Source organism: Falco biarmicus, chromosome W, assembly GCF_023638135.1.
Source record: "Falco biarmicus isolate bFalBia1 chromosome W, bFalBia1.pri, whole genome shotgun sequence".
In the NCBI taxonomy this organism is placed as follows: domain Eukaryota; kingdom Metazoa; phylum Chordata; class Aves; order Falconiformes; family Falconidae; genus Falco; species Falco biarmicus.
Window position 1 is genome coordinate 4,956,983 of NC_079310.1, and position 18,220 is coordinate 4,975,202.

An 18,220-nucleotide genomic window follows, 5' to 3' on the forward strand; every position below is an offset into this window, starting at 1 on the left:
GCAATTGCTTCAGAGCTCTGATTTCCAGCTCATTTAAGTCAATTTAAAGACTCATCACATTTGATTAGCTTTGGATCACTCTTCAAGTGTGGACATGTTCTCAAATGCTTTAAACAGTATTTCAAGTTGATGGTTTATGGGAATGCATAGCTGGTACTAAAGCCACGCTGGGCCAAAGGGCTGAATGTCGACAATGCAGTGTGCTGGCACAGCTCCTGGGAAAGAGGGAGTTCACATCACCCTGCAAGTCAGATCTGGCACTCTAGCAGCAGCTGCGAAATGTTACCCATCAAAAAAAGGCCATTCAAATGGTGGGGTTTCGCTCTGGCAGCCAAATGCTGAGTGTCTTGCTCCTCCTAGGCTGTCACAGCAAGCCCTGTTGCTGTGTGCCTGTCAAGTTACCTGTGCATGCTTTGGATACTTCAGTGGGGTGCCACTGGTAACTGGCTAATGCACAGTGATGCTGCTCTTCCTTCAAAATAGTTGGTTTGGAGGGAAAAAAAAAGTGTGGCCCTGTGAAATCTATCTTTCTGGTCAGAAAGCCAGTGTTAAGAGATACCCAGAGAACTGAGCACGTGCTAATTTTTCCCTCACACCCACAAGACAGGCTATAGGGCATGTAGGGTTGGTCTGCTTATGGGGGAGTTGTTTTAAGACTGACAGTCCTCTGCCTGAAGCTATCTCCTTTCACTCCATCCAAGCATTCCCTTGGTCTTTGCAAACTCCCTGAAGAGACGTTATCCTAACAAATGGCAAGCAAAGTCTCTGAGTCATTCTCGCTGGCCTGAGCTCTGTCTCGGTTGTTAATTGGGGTTTCAACCCAGCTCTGAATACTTGCAGCAGTGTGTAATCACCAAATTGTGATCTCTGGTTTTAAAGCACAACAAAAAAACCAAAACGATGTAATTTTTGTACTTCACCGTGATTCTCCAGGAATCCCCAGATGTCAAGCCACTTTATTTTTTCTTTTTGTCTGCAAAACAGGTATTCATCAAATAAATCTGTTGTTCACTGGTTTTGTTCATAATTTATTTTGAGCTTGCTGTAGTAGTATTATTGTCAGTTATTTACATTTTTTAAAAGTTTAATAAAGGCAAAGATGATTACAGAAAAGATGGGTGATTCAAAAATTCTCTCACTGTCTTTTACCGATGCTTCAATGCTGCCATAACATTTCTGTGAGGACTAAAATTTGATGATCAATTTTCTCTGCCCTCCCAGCATCATGCCTTTTCTACTAATCTCCCACAAATATTTGCACATTACTGTTTTCTTAACATAAATATTGGCAGAAAGAAAATATAAAAGTCTTGAATGATGAAAAACACCTCCTCAATTTTAAGTTCAGTCCAAGTATTCAGCATCAATTGTTTGCACTTTCATGCAACCAGCTAAAAAAACCACCACCATATGACTTATTTGAGCAACTACAAACGACAAATCAACACAGTTCAATAACAACTACCAGAAAAACAATGAAAACTGCTCACAACTTGAGGTTTATGTTTTCTAAATGACCAATAATCCACTAATTAGGACAGATGGTTGAGGATACTGGACAATAGATGCCTTAGGATATCATAATCTACTAGTACATTGTCCACAAGGTGAGAAAGGCTAGATCAGTGGCATTCATCACGCATGAGGCACGAAACGTGACTGCTTTACACAATAAAATCTGTTGGCTATTCCTGCGTCACACCTTCACTAACATGTGCTTTCCCAGGGTATTTTGTGTGTATTGTACACACATACATACAAAAAATAATTACATGGAAGCACTTTCCAGTAATTAGAAAGGAATGTGTTCCCACAAGCCAGACTTGGGGCATTATTCCCTCCTGCTCCATGCAGAGGTAATGCAGTTCCTGCTGCCCCTTCCACCAGAAGCCAACAGACCCTGCAGACCCTCTCCTGTGCACGCCCCTCCTGCAGGGCTGCAATGAGTCACTCAGATCACCAGCTTCTCAATGCTTAAAGTACTTGTTTCATCCTCTTCATTTGAGCCGAAATACCCGGGGAGGTCGATCATCTGCTGCTCTGCCTCTGTTAAGCCAAAAGTAGTATTGTCATAAAAGGCAAACTCAGGGTCCAAGGGGAAGCTCTGGCACTTGTCCCTTTGGTACTGGGCAGGGCTAATGCCTGGGCCTCTCTGGGAATTATCCTTGCCAGTCGAGCCCGCTTCCTTCCGCCACGCACCTCTGGGATTAGGTGAAGGGCCCCTCTTACTACGGCTGAGCTCGGGCTTATCAGCTGCCTTCTCCTGACCAGCAGGCTGGCGGTCAGTGATCAGGTCCAGCTTCTTCACCGGGGGACCTGCCCTGTGGTGGCCCTTTGTGCCATGGCCCTGTGGTTCGCACCCCAGCACAGTGCTGTGGGGCTGATCCAGCTTTTCACACGTGTGATTGGTGTTCCTCGATTTTGGCCACGTCCTGTCCTCCAAACCCTGGTCCCACATTCTGGTTCTGGAGTTGTAGAGGGGAGTCTGTCAGGGGGTGAGGGTGGACATACTTCTCTCTCTGAAAGGCCTGGCCTTTTTGGTTTCATGGAAACTGGCTGTTCTTCTAAACTGCGGGTTTCTGTGACAGCCCCTCTCGGGTAAGTCCCCTCTGTTATCCTGGTGCTTGAAATGAGCTCTTCTTACCAAGGTCTGAGTAGGGCTCATGGCAGGATTGGCCTGTGAGAACAGAAAATCCAGTCTAGGGTGAGAGCTTTCCCCCAGGAATTTGGGCTGACTGGCTGGCTGGTCCAGAAATGGAGTTTTGATCCTAAATTTGTTTGCCACTGCCTCCTCTTGGTTCTCCCCACTCAGGGGAAGCATCGTGGTAGCACCAACAACCATGTCCCTGAGGGGATTCTGAGAGACATGATACACCTTAGTGGTCTCAGTCAGCCCTTTCTTCTTCATCTCTTTCAGCTGCTGCTGTGCCAGGCGGTAGCTGAAAATCGGAGGGATTATTTTTTGTGTGTTTGGCTGAAAGTTTTCGCTTCCAGAGGCATCATCTTCTTGGGCAAATTGGAGGCTTCACCTGTAGGTCAGAGGAATGTTAACAGGGGCATCCCCTCCTTCGGCAAAGCTGTCCCGCTGCTTGTTGCCTTGGCAAATGTTCTCCTCATCAGGGTTTTTCCGGAAGCTGGGGGAATGGACAGAGTTTCAGCAGACAGCAGTGCTGCACTTCTGAGCTCTACAGAGCTTCCTCCAGAGGGTGATGAGAACAGTGGCAAAGATGATGAACAAGCATAGGGAGATACCTGTGACTGTGACTATATTATTTGCTTTCTGGTCCTCTCCTGGCTGGACAGAAGGTGGAGTGGGAGGCCTGATAGCTGTAACAAAGAGCACACATGTCTGTCAGAGTTGCACTGCCATCAGCACTTTGGTATTTTAGGATGAATACGTTACTGCAAAGAAAAAATAACAGATTAATACAGTACAGGAAGCTGTCCAACTGCCATTAAAATTTGCTCATTGGAGATGACTTACTACCAATGACTTCAAACTGGCAGGAACAGATCTACTTACTTTAAACCAAGGCTCCCATGGACCTTTTCAATGTAATCTTTACTTTTTCCTGTTCTGCCATTTCCTTAAGGCACTCCTAAATACGTGTAAAATGGGATAACACTATTTGTCCTCCTTTACGAAGTACATTAAGATCTCTGGTGAAAGATGCCGTAAAAGGGGAAAAAATAACCTGACCCACATTAGTACTTCAGGTACCACTTTAGACTTATTTTTAGGATAGCTTAAGCGGGTGTGAGATTTGCAGTGAGTTTGAAGAGCAGAGAGACAGCACTAGCATGGGCAGTGTATCTTTTCTAAGCAGTCCTCTGAGGATGATTCTTCCACTGCTGCCTGGTGTCACAGCCCCAGAGGCTGAAACCTTCCCCCACTACAGCAAGCTCCCAACTGAGAAGGCCACTGCTCTCATGCCCCTGGCATTCTAGTATTGACACTCTTCTGTTGTGGACTGGAGATGGGCCTTCAAAGAGGGAAGAATATCCTGCAAAACTCCTTCACTAAGGGAGTGGTCAGTCACCGGAACAGGCTCCCCAGGGAAGCAGTCACCGCACCAAACCTGTCAGAGTTCAAGGAGCATCTGGAAGATGCTCTCAGTCATGTGGTTTAATTTTAGGTAGTCCTGCGAGGAACAGGGAGTTGGACTCGATGATCCTTATGGGTCCCTTCCAACTTGAGATATTATATGATTCTAATCTATAATGTGAACATCTCAGAGCTTTCCACATCCCTATTTAAACCTCTTACCTGCCCATTGCACCTCATTATAGAAGGCTGAACCAATGAGAGATTAATAATTCTTTTTGTGGATGAGGTCTCTAGCATTTCAGATGCAACCCTGAGCAGAATATAGCACAGTGGAAAGTGGATGATTTGGTGCAGTAGCTAATTTTAGTGTGTGTTAGCACTCCCCAGTTTCTTGTGGCCAAACGTCAGCTGTCAGGCCACAAAAATGCCGTCAGAGGATGAAGCTGCTCAGTTGTAGTTGACAAGAGCTGGCCACAAAGCCTTCCATCAGAGTGATAGACAGTCTGTTGTAAAACTTGGGAGGTGCTCCTGCCAGCACCACAGTGACTGTCCAGGCATAGGAAATGTGTCTGCAGAATAACAAGAAGGAGACACCATGTACTTCCCATAATTCAGAATAATACTCATTCCACAGCAAGCTGGTAGCATGGCTATTAGTTGTGCAGGATGCACAAATGCACTGATGAACACAGACCAGAAGGTCTCAGGCTGCTATGACAACAGACATGCAGGGTGCTGTGCTGGGCAGGAGATCTGTTTCTTTGACTCAGGACTACCCAACAGTCCCAAGCCCTCTGAAAAATCCTGCCATTGGGTTAACTCTGACCTTCATGTCACTCTGAGAGCTTGACATCAGCTTAAAGAACAAGACCACCACCTGCTGAGTCCTTTTTGGAGTGTCTAAAACTTGCATTCAGCCCAATGCCACCACGCCAGAGCATGGAACACTGCTGTTGTGGGGCCTGAGCAGGGAGTGAACATGCTGACCTCAGGGAAGAAGGCAGGACCAGCATTTGCTCTGTTCAGTACCACCACAGCGGAGCAATCCCTTCATTGCTCATCCTTCTCTCAGTCCTGTTTGCTCACAGTTATTTTCTAAAGACTCCATTTTCTATCTGTAATGCAGATACTGTGCTGTATTGTTTGGAGTAGAAAGCTAACAGCTAGGGAATGGTGAGGTTTGAAACAGGACTTAGTTGCATAGATTTGCCACTCTCTCCTTCTCATCTACCTCTGCCCCTAGGCTGTGTGCTGGTTTCATTTATTCAGCCATTTGCTCCATCTGCTGGACTAATGACTGCAAACAGTTATGCTGAAAAAAAAGCTTGCCTGCTTCAGAAAGGTGCAGTCAGGGGGTGGGGAAGAGTGACACTCCCAGCTTGAGATCAGGCAGCAGATGAACACTGTAATATCACGGTGTCAAGTCACTTCTCAAGCACCCTAGGATTCAATGAGATGAAATCATGTAGGTGATTCTGTAAAGAAAGCTGCCTGACATGGGAGCAGGAGTATTAGAAACCACGTGCAAGAGAGAAGCGAGGCAATTCCTCCAGATGATCCCAGGGCAATGGGTGCAGATGCAGGCCTCCTGTGCATCTGTGTTTTCTATATATAAACCCTCTTTATCAACCCATAGACCTCGCTAGAATTTGAAGATTGTCCAGACCTGCTGAGTACTGTTAGGCTGTATCTCTAACCAGGCTGGCACAGGATGGCTGATCTCTCTGGAAACCACCGTATGCATTATACAGTTGTGCACCTGCATAGAAAGAGTGACACCTCCGAGAAGCACCAGAGTCCTGTCACTTCTGTGCATGTAAAGCAGGGTGTATGCACAAACCACGTGTCCAGCACATGCTCCACATGCATGGAATATCCTCTGGCGAGCTCTCTGCACTGGGACTGCTCTCAGAGCTCCAGAGGAGTGGGGTGAAATTGCCCAGCAAGGAGCCAAGCCAAATACTGTCCTTACAAACATACCCCTCCAGCAGGTAACAGGAGGCACGGAATAGCACAGCTCAGTATCAGCTTTAGAAAAATACCAACAACCCCACTGCATTTTGCTGGTGGCATTACTGCCCACAGCATTCTGACTGCTCAGCATAGAGAAGACAACCAGACCTAGAGCAGGGAATTAGTTTTAAGCTGGGGCCCTAAACATTTGACTTGTTCCTCCCTGCTTACACTTGCAGCATTACAATATAAGCAAACCCACATGGCCAGCATTTTCTAGTCATTAAAAACATCAGACAGTTTAACAACAAGCTGTTTAAACATCCCAAGTGCTGCACAAACACTGACAAAGTGCAATATCTGGCTTGATAGAATACAATTTTTAATATTTTCCCTTCACCTGACCTTTTGTTCAACACAACCCACTTCTTAGAGTGCTCCCAATACATTTCAGTCCTGCCTGTATACTTCTGAGGTCTTCATTCAACAAACACCCTAAAGCTGGTTCAAGCCAACATCTCCATTTAAAAAGTCGTCCTGTGGCCTTCCTGCTCCAGCTACACATTCTCCCCCTCTCCTGTCCTTCCCTTTTCAGTGTCCATGTGAGAAACAACCTCCCTACTTTCCCAAACTGTCAGTTCTTTAGGTGGCTGCATTCCAGTTCTCCATACAGCACTTTTGCCAGCACAAGAAAGTTCACGGAAGCAGCCAAAACAAGGGGTGAGGCATTGCTCACTTTGCAATAGCTTAAAATATCTGTTAAATTACATCCTGAGAGCTTAGGAGCTTGCACAGTCACTGGGCACCTTCCCTTCCCCATCCCTGTCCCCTGTGGCACCTGTGGGACAGAAGGCATTGATTGGAGCTTGTAGATGAGCCAGTTTCTGAGCAGATGGACCTCTGGGGCCCCTTGGCCCTGCTGTAGCAGCTCTCCAGTTCCAGAGACGGCACCCTCCTTTCCAGCAGGGAGTTTGCAAGAAGTGAAAGTTTAGCATGGACTAAGTACCAGCACCCTGTTAAAAGGGGCCACTTCTGCCCCTTATGATGGCTGCAATCACTCAGCTATGGGGCTGGCACAGCCTCATCCAGCCTCACCACGGCCATGTGGCTACTGTAACCCCCTCTCGCCTTACAGGATGCTCAAGTCTCTTGTATCTGTACCCACTGGCCACCCACCGGCACTGGCCAGTCTGCCCTGTCACTGGCCCACAGTAGTGGCAGGCTGGAGCAGGGGGAGACCTGGCACTGCCACCTCAAAACTCCCAGAATGGGAACCTCACTGTGGGTCTCAGCTGGAACCAGCCCTCTTTTAATAGGTTTCCACTGCCTGGGGTCTTTGGCTTTCAGTACTGAACATGTTCTGCTAGCCCCAGGATCTCTCCTTCAGCCCTTCTCTGCTCCCTGGCCATGCTGGAGATTTTAAACCCCTTCCATAGCACCCACAGGATTCAGAAATCTTCTTACACCTTGGAGCCCTATCTCCAGCTGTCCTACAAACACATGTAGGCTCCCACCCTACTCCATCAACTACAGGAATGTGACACCCCCCCAAAATCAATATGACTGAAGGAGAAATCAGATACTTCCATTTTACAAAGCCCTTCTGGTAACAGGCCCTTTGCTTTTTCCAGGGGAGACATGCAACCACAGGGAAGAGGACAGCAGAGCTACGTACACAAACACTCCTCCAGTGAACACAAGGAAGTCTCCCTCGGTGATCCAGCACAGCCTGGTTTTGCCGGCGAGGAGGTGAGGCACTCTCTGGAGCGCTCCTGGACACCGTCCCCACAGGTGACACTGCAGGGGCTCCAGGGCTGCCATGGGCTCCACGTTTCTGCAAATACATAAGCTCACAGCAATAAGGAATGCATCTGCCTCCTTACCTTTAAAGACACAGCCATTTGCCTTCTCTTATTTGAGAAAACCAGCAATAAATAACCTAACAATCCAAACAGCAACCCCAAAAGAGCAAGCAGCATCCAGGGACCTGCTCCTGTTCCCATCAAGAGTCTGGGGCAAAGCTTCCACTGTTTTCCTTTTTTCACTCCAGTGCCAACCAGCAACACAGCAGTCGGTCAACTGGCAGGCAGGTTCTGCCTGGAACAGCAAATGGAAATTAATCCACAGATCTTTGGAATGGGTTAGTAATTTATATATTCATCTAATTCCTGCCTGACAAATAGTGCTTTTACAGCAGGATAACTTCATTGACTAAAGTGTAGTTACTCCTGATTTATATGATTGTGAAAGGAGGATGAGCCTACAAGGTCTAATGAAACGGCAATACTGGTTTTTTTCTTTATTATCTTCTCAGCCACACAAACATGTTATTGAATCACTCATTTGACAGCTTACAGGCCCCTATTGCTTATGGTTAGACGATTAACTCAAGATAAAATTTTGCAGGTTCATTTATTTATTTTAAGTGGAGGCAGACTCAAGTTCTAATAATACCTCAAACATTATCATTTTTTAATGTTTAATGAAATCCCCCTTTTGCTTAGACAACATCCTCATCCGGTGTTCAACACTCAAACTTTACAGCAGCAAAAACCCAAGAGGGATAAAGGGACCATTCCTGCCCATATCTGGTCCACTGAAGCAGGACCACAAATTTAAATTCCAAACTAATGCATGAGTCCAGGTGTAATCTTAAAGGACAAAACCCTGGGGACTCTCCTATGGGTCAGTTGACTTGGTGGCCTGGTTTTGAAATGTGCCAGGAAGAAAAACAATAGACCACTTAACTCAATTTCACCACTCACAGCTAAAGTGGAAAAACAACTAATTAAAAAAAAAAAAAAAAAGAGAAGTAGATTAGGTTTGTTAAAGTTTGCTCTTTTAAATAATTTATGGTGCTGCCACTGCCAACACAGGTCATGATCTTTAATTTTATGATACAGTTGCTTTGTTGCTAGCACGCCCCTGAGCTCCTGGACAGTGACCAAGTTACCATATCAAAGGACTAGACAGTGTTGCATGACTGGAAATGGCTTTATGATTTCATGTTATCTTGGTTGCTGTATTGTTCACTTGTTCACAGTGTGTTACTATTTTAAAAAATAATTTTTAATTTTTGTCTAACAAAAATTAAATACATCTGTGTTTCAATGAACATGAAATTTTAACTGGTTTGGGCCCTGTCCTATGAATTTTTGTGCGCACGCCGGTAGGAATAACGTTACCACAAGCAGCGTAACAGAACCAGCGGGGTTGGTCTCCTGCGTGCAGGTACTCAACTGCATTGCAGGATGGGGCCCAGAGGGTTTGAGCTTACACTTGTGCTGTCAGCCAAGGCTGTAAAGCGTGTGTGGGCACATACTCACGCACATCTGTGTGCATGCACGTTTGAGTATGTCTGCCTTGCCTAATGCAGAGTAGAAATGGGCATGGCAAGATGCCCTGGTGGTGCTGTGGTTGTAAAGCCCACACAACACCAAGTGACCTCTCCGGCTATTTGCCACTGACTCCACAATACTGTGACATCCATGATCCCAGGCTGTCTTTCACTTTGTGCTCTTCGTGCACCTCTCTGCTTTCGCCCCTCTGTTTCTGGAGCTGGAGAGCTGCTACAGCTGGGGTGAGGAGCCCAGAGGCAGGCTGAGCTTTTGCAATCCTCCTCCAGTTTGCAGCTGTGTCAGTTCCCAGTAAAGCGCAAAATGGAGCAAGATTGGATGGTGCGTGGTCTCAGGAGGAAAAGGAGTCAGAGGATGCCAAGGGAAGCTTGTTGGGGTAAGGATCTCTCAAAGGTATGACCCTGGACAGTTGCAACATCACATCAGCTAGCAAGCAGAGCTATTAGCAAGGGCAGGAAGGAAAAAAGGCCATAATTTAGTCAAGGACTCACTGATCCATCCTCCAAAATTACTCCAAAATGACTTCACGGTTATCACAGTATTTGGGGATCTCACAACACTTTTCTTCATATCAGTATCATGAAAGACTCCAGCAGTGTTCCTCATCACTGGCAGAAGGAGGTAGCCCAGCTGGAGAAGCACCTACCTCCTCACAGACTACTTTATGTGAGCAGCTTGATGAGTCTCTACCATATTTTCAGTGTGTGAGCTAGCTCGTTTCCTTCTCTCCACACTCCCTGTTCATTTAAAATTCTGTTAACTATAGTGAGATATAGACCCAGATCCTGAAAGGTTCCAGTTGCCTCCGGTATTAACACTGGTGATAGTGAAGGGTGCTCAGCAGCCTCTGCATTGATGCCTGTGGGCTTCAACGTACAAGAACATTTAGGATGAGTAATTTTCTAACTTTGACGTCAAACGTATGATGTGCCCATTGCTCCAGGGCACTTTTCACTGACTTCAGCTTCAGCTGAGGGCACAGAGTTCCTTAGCAAAAACACTTGGCATCCATAGCTTTGGGGCTAAGAATATGCACCTTAGGCAGCAGGAGAGCAGGAAATGCTCCAGCTCCCACGAACGACGGGAGATTTAAACTCCTGCAACTTGTTCTGCAACCTCCTGCAATTACCAGAATGTAAAAGAAAATGAAGCATAGTTTATTCTCCCCCAAGGAAATGAAATGATTAACCTTCATTTAAGACAAAACAGATCCAAAGCGCTAGGGGAAAACCCAGAAGGTACACACTGCAAACTAGCCCTAATAAGTGTGATTTTTTTCACATACAATTGAGGATTCAATTATCAACGTGAAGACATCTAACTGATGAGTTAGTCTGAAATAGCTGACAGTTGGCAGATCTGCCAGCATGAAAGATAAATGCGATTAACTGTGTTAATTGTTGCTCTGCATAAATATCTCCCCTCAAATTTCTGTGTTCATAAGACTTTGAGCATGTAGTGCTATCCAACGGCACAGCCAGCAAGGGTTGCTGAGAGCATCATCCTTACAGCACATGATAGTCCTAAGCACTTCAACAAGACCAGTGATACAGGACAAAATCACTAATTATTTACAGGCTCATGTAAATGCCTACACTAGCCTGGGGGATTGCAGGATATTTGTGGAAGCTGAGATAGTTTTTAGGTCCTGAGCCTGGGCGCACACACATTGTATTGGTCTTTGGATAAGGCCTGGGCAAACACTCTTCTCAGCTATTCCGTGTTTCTCTCTTCCCATGGAAATGAAGCCTGGGTGCACTGAAACGGTGGCATGCTCCCACAGGTTACTAATTTGGACAACGAAAGGACGAGGATCTCTTTAAAAGACAAAAACCTGGATTCCACCTGGGCAAATTACAGACATCTTTAAGAATCATGGCGGCACAGCCTAAAAATTTTTTTCAGAAGCCAAGAGCTATCCCAGTGAGTCCATAACACTCGATTTATTCCTAAAACGCTGAGGGTGTGGAGATGAAGTATTCACTGACACAGGAGAAGCTGATGGGGTACAAACCAGCCCTAGCATACCCGCATCCCCTGCATCTGCCTGTTTCTAAATAAATGCAAACCAGATACAGATTCAGGCAACAGAGCTAATTAGTTCCCAGAGTTTCCTACAGATAGGCAGGTCTGATTCATACAATCTTATTCAGGGAGTGAGAATTTGATGGAAGCTGTGTATCTCTGCCTGACCCCTAGATACTCCGCTTACTCTCCTCCTCCCTTACTGACCACTTTTCCCTTCAGAAGGTCTTCTCCTGCCTTCCTCTTTGCTGGCAACAGCTGCACTTCTTACATCTTGCTGACCCCTCAATAGCTTTTTTTGACAGTTAGCAAAAGACAGATGAAAAAAATTAATCTCTGCTGTCGGCAAGTGCAAGAAACTACTGGGAGTCACACAGAAGTTGAAACTGGTCTCAGGAGTGTAACTAAGAACTGTAAAAGAAAGTTAATTAACACTGGAAATATGAATAAAAATTTCTATGGGCATATTACTGATTCATTTTATCAGTCTCATCCCTAATGTTTCACGTGGGATACAGGCTAGGACATGGGACATCCTTCTAAGGAGTGCATAAGTCTCACTGCTGGGGACACTTAAATTCCAGATGAACAAAGCACAGGATAAAGCATTGAAAAGAATGAGCCTGCAATGCGTCTGTTGCTGGGTAAGATGATCTAACAGAGTTTCCTACCTCAGACATTCAAATAATCCAGTGAAACAGGGAAAAAATTAGCTACATGAATCTCTAAGTCACCTGTGTGAAACAATATCCCACCGAGACGAATGAAATGATTCACATCTCACTGTTATTTTTTCACAGGTTCTCCAATTGGAGTCTAAAGAAAGCTGCACAAGTGCTAGCTCACAGATGTATTCCCCACCTTTAAGAGACATAGTCACAGTCTTAGGTAGTACAAGGTTGTTGCAACTCATTTTGAAGCTGCTGCCCTGGGCTGGAAAAGCTGCTGCCCTGGCCTGCTCAAGGCCACTGGGAGCCTTCTTCCTACCCTAGACACAAGCCAGATTCCTGTTCCACAGGCTGTACTAAACCTGGCTGGGATGAGGAGTAAAGGGCACGACTGACAAAAGGTCAGGAATACAACTGATGCCTGACCTATGGAAAATGGGTGTGACAAAATAATCATATTTTATCTCATCCTCTGTGGTTTGGATAAAGATAATTTTAATGATTTAGGAGCTTTGATCTTTTACAAGACAATATCTCTGCTTCATAACAATAGAGCATACGCTAAATGAAGTAAGAACTGGCTGAGTGACAGATTTGATACGCAATTGTCGACAGAAAACCATCACTGAGTGGGAATGCATTTGGAGACATTCCAAAGGGATTAGTATAAGGCTCAGTGCTGTACAGTGCTCGCCTAGTTGACATCAAAATAAATATAAAACCATTACTGAGAAAATATGTCACTCTTGTGATGACAAAAATAGACAGTGCAGTTGTATGGAGCAATGTGGGGTACGTGCTAAGTTAGAATAACTCAAGCAAAGTAGATCATAAATCGGCAAAATGCAAAATGTAAGAAGAAGGAATACTAATTGTACCTGCAGGAGGGTAGATTACATACTGAAAGGTCATACACAAAAACAGCTCAAGATGAGTTTACAGGGTAAAATTTACGGCAAAATTAGCTAATGCAATCGGTGGAATGAAAGCAGAGGTAGGGATAAGGAGAGTGCTACTGCTCAAGCAGCATCAGTGAGGAGGACATCTGAACACAGCACCCAAAGCTGGTACTCCTGTTAAATAAAAAGGATTGTTTAAAATAATGGAAATGGAGCCAAAGAGAGACAGAAAATTAATCAAATCCTGAAGAAAATGCCTTCCAATTAAAGACTCAATCTTTTCAGTTTATTAGGAAGAACACTGAGATAATCTGGAAGGACTGAGATGATCTGGGTGTGCAAATGCCTTCGAGGGGGGTGGGAGACTGGATAGGAAACAGCTGTCTCCTCTAGCAGAGAGCAGCAGAGTAAGAGCCAGTCACTAGAGGATGAAGCTAGATGAGCTTTAGTTATGAAACACACAGTTTCCTTTTTAAAAAAAAAATAAGTCAGAATGCAGTATTAAAAGAAATTATCGGAAAGGTCTCTGTTTTGTGCTGCCTTCAACAGAAGACTAGATAACTCTCTGGAGGATAAGCAGCAGAAAAATGCAAAGACTAGCTGTGGGGCTCAGCACCAGGGTAACTGGATGACAAGTGATGGCCCATGCTGCACAGGAGCCCAGGCTAGAGGCTTATCAGCTCTCCTTCCCTTAAACTGAGTGAGTTCAGGAAGCCCAAAGCAGAAAATCAGTGACTTGAGGAGAGGTGTCTGTTGTGCAGCGGCTGCGCATTTTGCACTAACAGCTATCGGGGTCTGGGTCCACGCAGGCCATCTCTCAGTGCCCTGCAGCAGGGTGAGAGGGCTCAGGAGAACTTTCCCAAGCAGCCAGGAGGCAGATGGCCATCACAGGTGGTTCAGCTCTCTCTGCCTGTCATGGCTTCAGGCTGATGTGCCCCTCCCAGCACGCCCTGCTCCTTTCAAACGCTACCTGCAGGCTTTGAAGTCTCGCAGATACAGGCACAAAGTCAGATGTGCTGCAGTCTAATTAATTTCAGGCTGACATTTTATTTACGGCTACGCGGTGTGGTTTCGCTTTCATCGGCTTTGTAGATTTGACACTTCTAACTTGGCAGCTATTGACTTAACTCTGTTCTTCGCAGGCATAGCCTGATTCTTTTGACTGTGGTTGTAAGGGTGGTGCAACTGGGGAGCCCAAGGAAACAAAGCAGATTGCAGGGATTCATCGTTTAAGGTGGATCTCATCAATTAAAACAGTTAAACATTGGGCACTGAAACATCTATGTCATATCCTAGGTATTCATCTGTCAGGGTAATTATCTAGATCATATCAGTGTAACATACCACCCAAGCACAGAGAAAGAGTTAGAATTCTATCTTCCTTTTTCCTTGAGAATTATCTCCGTTACAAAAACAATATGCTTTCATTTTTAGATAGACTTTCTTATGCCAAAGGAAGAAAGAGAGTGCCAACAGAGAACGCAGACGGGAAGTTAAGATGAAGAGAAGAACTATGTGCCCAGGTTGGTATGTGGTGAAAATAAAGGTCATTTTTAGTACAGAGTATTAATTAAACAGCTAACAGTTTTAGAATTTATGAAATAGTGCAAAGCTAGACCAAGCTAGGAACCTAATTAAGGTAGGCTGTGTCTGGACTGTGTGCTATGGAGCATGTCCTACAGTTCTGGTCTCCTGATGATCCCACTTAGCTGCCCGTGAAGCGCAATGACCGTTTTTTAGCTTGAGTTCCTGCACTTCCTTTTCAGGGAGACCAGGGCGGGGAGGTGTTGAAAACAGTGCACATCTCAAACCTTTCAACCCAAGCTCTTTGAAGTGTGCAGATGGGAAAGACTAATTCATGACCTATAGACACAAGCCTGCTCCAAATGACAGAATTTACTTTTCCATTCCAGGGTGTAGGCAACACAGGCTAACCCAACCCAACCCCAATCCCCTCGTGCACATACTGCCCATCCCGCACTGTGGTTGCCTTCCACAAATGAGGGATGAGGACATTTGGCTCATCTGCTTCTTCTGCCATGCTACTGTGATTTGTAGACTCTGCCAAACCAAGGACTGCCACCTCTGGAGCTACAGCTGCATAAGATGTATAGATATTAATGGAATGTATAAATACTCCTTAAGCAGGGCTGAGGAATGGGCTCAAGCTCTGTCTTGTTATCGTACTTAACTGTGACCACTCCTTAACCATGATCATTCATACTCCTGGACATGGTTTTGGCTTCTGCTAACTAGCACTCTCCCAGACTATATGGACCATGGACTGGTAGTTTGTATGATTCTAATCTTTCCTGGAAGGAAAAGTTTAGCTATATGAATGTGACCCATGATCTGCCAGGTGGTCTCATGGGTCAGAAAATGCATGCTGGCCTATTTTAGGCAGCAGAGACATGTCTTGAAAGGCTGGCTGAAAAAAACAGCAAGCTGTCCAAGTGACACGGTGTCTTTTGGTATGGCCAAACCCTGATTCATCTCACCAAAATTTTGTGTATCTAATAGGTAGGACTCTAAACAGCAAATGGGCTAGAGAAAAAGACACGCAAGTGAGGATTCAGCCCATATATCTTCTATACCCATGAATCACCCTTGTAAGATCCCCATCTCTCTTGACTAAAAAGCCAGACAACTACTTAATGTTGGACTTTTGGCTTTTAGACACCTAGATGCAGGTAAGACTAATGCTACCTTTAGTGTCTCCAATGGGCCAGATCTACTGCAGTATCTTCTTACCTCACTGAGCAGGCCAAGTTTCAGTTTTACCCAGACTAGATAGGTACATCAGTCAGAAAGCCCCAGATGGTTTTGATTGGTACTTCATGTTAACTTAGTGCAGTTTTAAGCCACCAAGTGGCATTTGTTACCAAATGTCCTTGTGTATGCCTCTATGTAACAGTCTACTCCACCTTGTTCCCAACTGCATATGACATCACAACTATTTTGTCTGGTGTAGGAGACCCAAAAAGTAGCTATTCAATAGGGGACACCACAATCAAACCTATTTATCATTACCCACATTGGCTGGAAAGAGTGCTGAAAGAGGACAAATGTCTGTACAAACCCATATTCCTTTGGATCATCATACACTCCGTAACTCTTGTTGGGAAATGGCTTTGGTTTGAGAAATTAAAGAGGACAAAGCAGTACTTGTTCTTCCCCACATCAAACAAAGTGCAGTTAAATTCTGTCCTGTTGTCTCCTGGGTGAAGGGCATTTTCATACAGCCAAGTTGTTCGTTGGCTGGGATGCTTGACAGCCTCTTTATAGACGACAATTTTTCCACTGATAGAAGTGCACGGTGGAGAGACTATGAAGACCTGAACCAAAGTCTTGCATGTTGTTTCTGGTGCCACAACCAGTCTGTATCCAAATTTGTGGAGGAGATCTATGGGTCCTATGGAGGAAATGATGGAATGTGTTTCTAACGATTTCAGTAACACCGTGATATATGTTTCTTGACCAACAGGCGGGCAATCAAACTCTATCCACTGGGACCTGGAGAGCAGGATTCTTTTGCTAGTTCTAATGCCCAGAGTGTCGTCAGAGCTTACTCTTCTGAATTCATAAAGTGTGCTAGTAAATATCACATCCAGTGAAACCACTGTCTCGTTCATGGCACACAACTGCTCATTTGTAAAAATTCCAACCTGAATGGAGCTCCCAAGCACCTCTGAACTCCTGTTCAAATCAATGTGAAATACAGGCCATTCCACATGGAGGGCAGACATGCTTCTTCTGCTCCACTGGGCAGCACTGCTGTTGTTGCTGGGAGAGACCATTCTGAACAAGAAGTCCCTGGCACTCTTAAAATGGAAACACTCAAATTCTACCCTTCCGTGGGACTGATTTGCTGGAAGTTGTTTTCTTGCAATTATCTCGTTGGTGCTGGCATCCAGCAACAGGACGGACAGATGCTCTGCTGTCACATTACCACCACTATAGTACTGATATTCCACAGATACTGTGTCATTGCTGAAGGCTACATGACCTGGGCGATCCAACATGAGATACTCCACTTCGCCGAGAACTGCAAGGAAAACAGTTTCACAACAGTATTAAGAGCCAAAGAGACAACTGATTGTTTATCTACCTTATGGAAGAAACCAAGGATTTATAAAGTGGATATTTAAGAAGTGGATCTCAAGCTTTTTAAAGTGAATCAGTTCACAAAAAATAGGTCCTAGCTATAGCAATTAAAGCTCACAACCTCCCCTTTGCACAGGGACATGGTTTGCAGCAGCAAAAAGCCCACTGCAGTAACATGTTCAGGAAGGTTAAAAACAAGGTTTAAAAAAAACCCCACACAAATGACCCAAAACATTCACAGAAAATCTCAAACTTCTCAACTTCTTTCACTTACAGTTTCTTTAAATCCACTTCACAGTGGCCAGCTGATGTTCCACTTACTTTAGCTATAATTGAGTAAAAAAAGCACAGTAGTTTCTTAATAGAGAAACATGAAAAATGTCCCCCAAATTAAATAAAATAGGAAGTCTGCATGATGCTTTTTGAAGCCTCTTCTCTTGCTCTGTCTTATGAATCTTTCATTTTGCTCGTTTGCATCACAGAGACACTTGAGTGAAAGAGCTGAAAATAACAGTGATGGTGACTGCAGCACTTTTCTTGTCTCAGATGTGGTGCAACATGTCTAAATGACATAATTTCATTACAAATGGCCCAGTCTTTTTAAATGTACTTCTTGCATGACCATGTTTGTGCAAGTTGCCAAATTATCCTGAGACGTGTTATAACTAGCGGGGATAGATGATATCTAAAGCAATGGATTGGGAAGATCACATTTCCGTTCTCAGCTCAGCTAGCTTTTCTGCATTGCTTGAAACTTAAGAATTTAAAACATAGAAAGGTTATCTAAAAAATGGGAGCTACATACATCTATTCCAGATACAGAATGCACTGTGAGACGTCTTTATGTAATTAATTGTCTGGGAAAAGGCTTCTGAGTCTTGGATGATGCTACAGAAGCATAAAACTTCAGTTAAAGCAATCCTTTCATAAGTAGTATCAACTAACAATACTTTGACTTGTTAAATCTGTTACATATGTCTTAAGATTACCTCAAAGAATGCTTTGCTGGAAAAACACTGCAACTGCCAAGGCAAGCACTCAGCAGTCAGGAGTAGCAGGACTCATCTCACATAATATTAGACGCCTACCACTCTCAGCTTCTATTTGAGTTAGTCGCCTTGGATTCACTTTCTTGTCAGCAGGGAAAATTTTCAGGAAGAAATTCAT

At 44.6% G+C, this 18,220-nt stretch overlaps 1 pseudogene; it reads right to left on the reverse strand.

Annotated features, from left to right (window-relative positions):
* Window positions 1-1,002: 1,002 nt before the first annotated feature.
* Window positions 1,003-18,220, reverse strand: LOC130142113 (thrombospondin type-1 domain-containing protein 1-like; annotated as a pseudogene).